We start from the raw sequence: 6,797 nt of genomic DNA, 5'->3' as shown, positions 1-6,797 counted from the left end.
ATATATTAATTAAAATACAGGATTGAGAACATTGCTATTATTTGTAATATTTATCCTTGATGGGCCAGGCATTGTGTTAAGCACTTTACATGCATTTTCTCATTTCATTTCTTGCAACAACCTTTTGAGATAGGTAGAGTTTTAATTCCCATCTTATGAGGTGAGGAAACAACAGCTAAGAGCAAGGCAGACTCTTTCTCCAGTTCTCCCACCAGGTGTCTGTCTAATCCTAGTTTGAATATGACAGTCTGGCCCCATAGGTTATATTACTATTTAACCCTTATCCTTGAGACAGCCCTTACCTTATGGGAAGCGAGGCAATGCAAAGTGATTCCTGACAAGTCCTGGCTGGGCTGGGACATGCTGTAGGATTTCCAACGGAGGGGTTCAGTGTGGATGGAGCTGTCCTGGAGGGCTTTGCACTGGACTGAGCCTTGACTGGTAGGCAGGGAAGGAGGTCTTTGGCACAAAGTGTTCAGGGACAGAAAAGAGACTGGCCAGGTTTCATAGTGGCTCTGCACAGAAACCTGGCAGCTAAGGACAGATGGGTCTGATCATGGAGGCCAGGGATACTGTGATAAGTAAATCAGGCCCAATCCCTGCCCTTTGAAAGGCAGTAGCCAAGTTGGTACCCACAGCAGAGCTGATGTGTTGACTCCAGGGGCTTTCCTTATTTGTTGCAGGATTTTCTCCCTGCTAGGACTGTGGAGTCAGCAACTGGGTACAGGACAGGGAGGAGGCAAGGTATTCCTTCCCGGCATCCTCCCACTACCTTTTCCCTTCCAACTTGAGGCCTAGTCCAGGTCAACTGAATACAAAGGAGCATGCAAAGTTCTTATTTCCTACATCAGTCCAGTCACTTCCTTTAAAAAAAAAAAAAAAAGCCTAATTGGCTCTCACAATCACAGATCTCCATCAGTTTTCTTATCAACATGGGCAGGGAGGAAAGGTCTTCCAGCACAGCCCTCTGATTGAATGCTCTGGAAACCATCCCTGCTAGGTGATTTTGGGTCTGTTTGCACCAGGGCTTCTAATCAGTTCATTCTGGTTTGACCTCCTGCTAAGTATTTGCAATTCCACCCCAGATATACTGAATCAGAATCTATAGTTTAACAAGATCAGAGATGATCCTCATAGATTCTTACAGATCTTGCTAAAATGTAGCTTCTGATTCAGTATATCCCTAGCAGAAAGGCAAATTCTCAGCAGGAAATCAGACCAAAATGAACTGATTAGCCCTGGTTTGGACACTTCTGTTGGAGAAGAGCTCATTATCCTTAGGGCAATTCTGTGGCGGGGGCTCCTCCAATTAGGACACACACATCCACCCACCTACACACACAGCTGCATTTCCTCATTGGGCTGGCCTCAAGATTTAACTTCATGAAAATGGCAAATAAGGCTCATATACACTTACTTATTTAGCAAATGTTTGATGCATGTTATTTTGAACAGACATTTTTTAATTAATAGAAATCAATCTATCTCATTGTGAAGAATAGCAGATCACTCATTAGAACAATCGAGCATACCAGGTCAAGAGGACAGCATTTACCCAGAGATAGAGCTAGGAAGGTGGGAAAGGGTGTGAGGGAAGGAAGGAGGAAGGGCAGTGGTGGGCGCAGGAAGTGGGAAGAGTGCTTTTGCACTGTGGGGTCTACAGTGACTGTCACAAAACAGAATGTGTTTGGCTTATTGAATGGAAAACCAATTTGCTCTGTAAGCTTTCACCCAAATCACAGATTTTTTTTTTTAAATCCTAAAAAAAATAAAAGGATAAATTTCCCATTGAAAAAAAAAATGACTAGCAGTTCACAGGAAGCACTAAATTCTTAGTCTCCTGAGTGCATCTGCAGATCTGCTTGGTCCTGGAGAGGTAAGTAGAGAGGAGAATGTGAAGAGCTTGTATGCAATGCGAGTAATTCTGGGACCAGCTTGTTAAGTGCCTTCAAGTAGATTCCAACGCATAGTGACAGTACCACGTGACACAGTAGAACTGCACCACAGGGTTTTGTAGGCTGTCATTTTTACCGAAGTAGATCACTAGGTGTTTTCTCTTGCAAAGCTGCTAGGTAGGTTCAAACTGCCAACCTTTCAGTTAGCAACTGCTTAACTTTGTGCCACCAGGGCTCCGGCACCACCTGGGAGCTACTGAAGGATTCCGAGCTGGGGAGAAACATGATCACATTGGTGCTTTAGGAAAAAAAATAATTTGACAGCAGTTTGGAGATTATATTGGAAGAAATTTACACTTGAGGGAGGGAGACCAGGAAGAAGGTTACTGTAGTGATTCAAGTACTGGATAGCAAGGCCCTGAACGGGAGCACTCAAAACCACTTCCCATTATAGCATCTCTGGGAGAGTCAGTCCTGAAGGCTAGGGCTGCCTTAAAAACTCTTCCTGGGAGAGGAACAGTACCCTCAGAAGTGAGTGCCCTGGCTTTTCTACCATCTCCATCTCCTTGCTGAAAACCTAGGAATGTTAGAAATAACCAGAGATACTGGGGGGATCCAGAACGGGGGAGGAGTCTGTTCTATTCCTAGGGGAACACTTCAAGGCCCTTGGAGGTCTTCAGCATGGGACAGCTGTAGCAGAAAATAAGTGAGTTGCTGTGTTTAGGCAAGGAGGAGGCTTGGCATTGTCCCCAACTTCCCTGGCCCTGGTAGGTAAGTGCCACATACAGTTCTTTCATTTCTAGGCCAGGGTGAGGGCAATGGACTGCCCACACAGTAATACTGGCTCTGCACAATACCTGGCAGTAATAAGAAAGGTATCAGGAAGGAGAAGTGTCTGGAGAAGGCCATCATACTTGGTAGCCAAACCAAAAAACCAAACTCACTGCCGTCGAGTTGATTCCGACTCACAGCAACCCTTCCTTGGGATTCTGAGGTGGTATCTCTATGGAAGTAGATTGCACAGTCTTCCTTCTGAGGAGTAGCTGGTGGGTTTGAACCGCCAGCCTTCTGGTTAGCAGTCAAATGACTTACGCACACCACCATCAGAGCTCCCATGCTTGGTAGGTCAGCAAAAACTAAGAAAGACCCTTAACAAGATGCATTGACCCTCTACTTTACCAAGCATGATGTCCTTTTCCAGAGACTGGTCCCTCCCGATAACATGTCTATTACTCTTTCCCATTATGTGAGGAGTATTGTGCAAGGCCAGTATTAAGCCCACACATGAAATGAGGAAAACAAGTGTCTTTCTTGTGCTTGAAATAGGCCGCTTCCTATTTAACCAAAACAAAATCAAACTCACTGTCATGAAGCCCATTCCAACTCACAGTGCCCTCCACTGGGTTTCCAAGGCGGTAAATTTTTATGGAAGCAGACTGCCTCCTCTTTCGTCCATGGAGCGGCTGGTGGGTTCAAACCACTGACCCTTTGGTTAATAGCCAAATGCCTTCACTACTACACCACCATAGCTTCTTGCTTCCCTGGTCAGGTACAAGAAATTTGTGCTGACTTCACCAACAGGAATATTTTACTAAAGAACATTAGGAAGTGCAGAAAATGTCAGGAATTCCATTTACTTAAAGTAGTGAATGGGAAGCAAATACTGCAAGTTTCTGGGTTGGGGATCCAGAAGACCTCAAACAAAACCTGTAATCTTTAATGGACGCAGACTGCCACATCTCTCTTTTGCAGAGAGGCTGGTGCTTTGAACCGCTTAACCACTGCACCACCAGGGCTCCTCTTGCACCAGGGCAAGGGCTGCTAATTTGAACAAGCTTGTGAGTTCAAGTGAGCTTTGTATTAGCATGCAATTCATCCTCCCAGCATTCACAACTCCCATCTTCATTTGAAGAAAATCCCAAAATATCCTTAGCAACTAGAATTTCCCTTTCTTCTCCCATCCCCTTCCAAAGCTGGAGCCTAGGATTGCCCACTCTCCCTTGCCTCCCACATTGCTTCAGATTCTAGGAGGACATTGTGAGGTTAGCTCCCATGGCTGACATAATTCAGGGACCAGGATAAGAACAGCTCAGTGTTGCTGCTCTTAGCAGCTCTCCTGTGGTCTGTAGTAGAGGCAATGGCCCCTATGTCCTCATTTCCCATTTTCTCTTGTGCCCCTGCCTCATAATTAAGAGCTCAAGGAAATCTCATATATAAAGACAAGCCTTTTGCACAGATGTGTGTCAACAGGTAGTTTCATCCAGTACTCTTTCCTATTGGGCAAAGCCAGTATTACTGCTCATACTTGAAATGAGGAACACAGCAGTTTATCAAGAAAGAAGTGTCCAGGGAGAGGCTAAACTATGTTGAGGAAACAAGCAGCCATCATAGCTCAGTGGCTTATAGTGGAGATATTTTCTTTCTTTCTCAAGTGACATGTCCTTCCCAAGCTGGAGCATGGTTCCATATTGCCTTTACTCTAACACTCAGGTTGATGGAGCCACCTTAATGTGGAACATTGCAGAGGAGACAGGGCAACTGTGGGCTACCTTGAAAAGCTCATTTAGACCATGCAATCTGCAGCCTATACGACTATGAGACCAGAAAAACTAGATGGTGCCCGGCTACCACTGTCAACCACTTGGAAGGGGATCTATGCAGGAGATCCTGGACAGAGAGGAAGAACAATGTGAAACAAAACTCAAAATCATGTGGAGGAAAAAAAAGGGGGGGACCAGGTTTGCTGGTCCAATAGAGCCTGGTGGAACCACTGAGACTATGGCCCCTAGATACCCTTCAGATCTTTAATTGAACCCACACCTGTGGCTTCCAGCCAAACAAAAGACAGACATATGAGTTGAACATTTACCTGACGTAGACACATGCCTAGGAGCTCTGGTAGCATAGTGCCTAAGGCAGTTGACTGCTAACCAAAAGGCTGGCGGTTCAAACTCACCAGCCACTCCTCGGAAGGAAGGTTGGGCAATCCTACTTCTGTAGTGATACTGCCTCGGAAACCCAAGGAGGGGTCGCTATGAGTTGGGTCCGACTTGACGGCAAACAACAACAACAACAAAAGAAGGGCCACTTATGCACAGGGGGCAGGAGTACATGGAGGGATGGACACAGGGAAGAGGACTATGGGGAGGAAGTGGGGCGGGAGCAGTTGCATTGTGGTAAATTGTGGTCAATGTCATAAGACAAAGTGTGTATGAACTGCTGTATGGAAAGCGAATTTGCTCTGTAAATTTTCACCCAAATCAGAATAAAAAATATAAATAATTTAAAAGAAAAGAAAAGCTCGTTTAGAAGCAGCTTAGGGGACATCAGTGAAAATGGTGGAGAAAGCAACTCCACATTTCATTCCTCCATAAAAGCAATGGAAAAAACAGGCAACTCCCGAAATTCACCAAAGGTTCTCAGTATTCTCCGAATGCTTATTTAAAAAAACAAAAACAACAAAAAACCCTTGCCTGATTCTCAGAACAGCGAACGTTGTGGTGTTTTAACTTACCCCAGTCCCATCCCCTGCACCCCATGGCTGAAGTACCCCTGAAAATCCCTTTAGTACTGAAGGGAGAAGGATGAAGTTCATTTGCAAAGAATTGTAATGATTTGTTCTCACCTGTTTGGTGCCTCCCTGGAAGACTGGTTCCAAACATTTGTCTTTATTTGGCTTAACTCAGAATTCACCTAGTACTAAAGCTGCTGGGAGAAGCTCTGGTAGCATAGTGTCTAAGGCACTTGACTGCTAACCAGAAGGCTGGCGGTTCAAACCCACCAGCCACTCCTCAGAAAGAAGGCTGGGCAGTCTACTTCCAGAGGGGTCGCTATGAGTCGAGTCAGACTGGACGGCACAAACAACAACAACTAAAGCTTCTTGGAGGTAGGGGGCCAGGTGGTGGTGGAACTTCTTGAAAATATTTACAGGCTAATGTTTTAGGTTGCTGCTGCCTGACACAACAGATTAGTTCCCACAAGAGAGTAACCAAAAAAGCTTCTTAATGCTGGGAAATGAGCCGTCCCTGTGGGCTCTCAGAAGCCCTTGGGTATCTAGAAGGTTGCACACGTGCTCAGAGCAGTGCACATGCGCAGGAGAGACCCGCAAAACCCTTAAGCTCTCTGACCTTGAGGCTCTCAGGAAACAGAGTGGAGGCTAAGGCAGAGTTACAAAGTGTTTGGTAGGTGTTGACGGTGTGTCCAAATATGCACTCAGAGACTCTTGAGAAAGACTGGAAGATTTTTTTTTTTGGTCCCAGATGTTTAAGGAAATCTCTGGCCAATTATTACCTGACCACTAAGCTAAAGGAAAAGAGACTTCAGGGGCCACACATGACAAAGAATATAGTTTACAGAACTACTTGAGGAAAAAACACTAAATAAACATCAACTACAAAAAACAGCCAACAAATCCTAAGGAAATAATCCGATTTCCCAAGCTGCCACATTAAAATACTGAAAATGTCCAGTCTTGTTTTCAACAAGGAGTTACAAGGCACACAATAAAAGAAGTATGGCCGTTACAGAGGAAAAAGATAAATCAATAGAAATTGTGCCTATGGAAGCCCAGGCACTGGATTTTCTAGACAAAGTTTTAAAATATTAGAGTATGAAAATGGTGTCTCATCTAATTGAGAACATTAATCTCCATTGCCCTCAAATAGATTGACTCAAATTGACACCATAGGACACAGTAGAAATGCCCCATAGGGTTTCCAAGGCTGTAAATGTTTTTGAAAGCAGATTGCCACATCTTTCTCCTGCAGAGTGACTGTTGTTGTTGTTGTTATGTGCCGTCGAGTCGACCCCGACTCATAGCGACCCCTCCTTGGGTTTCCGAGGCAGTATCACTACGGAAGTAGGATTGCCCAACCTTCCTTCCGGGGAGTGGCTGGTGGGTTT

Source organism: Orycteropus afer, unplaced genomic scaffold, assembly GCF_000298275.1.
Source record: "Orycteropus afer afer isolate SDZICR_OR568_19922 unplaced genomic scaffold, OryAfe1.0 scaffold00008, whole genome shotgun sequence".
NCBI lineage: Eukaryota > Metazoa > Chordata > Mammalia > Tubulidentata > Orycteropodidae > Orycteropus > Orycteropus afer.
This window is presented reverse-complemented; position numbering follows the sequence as displayed.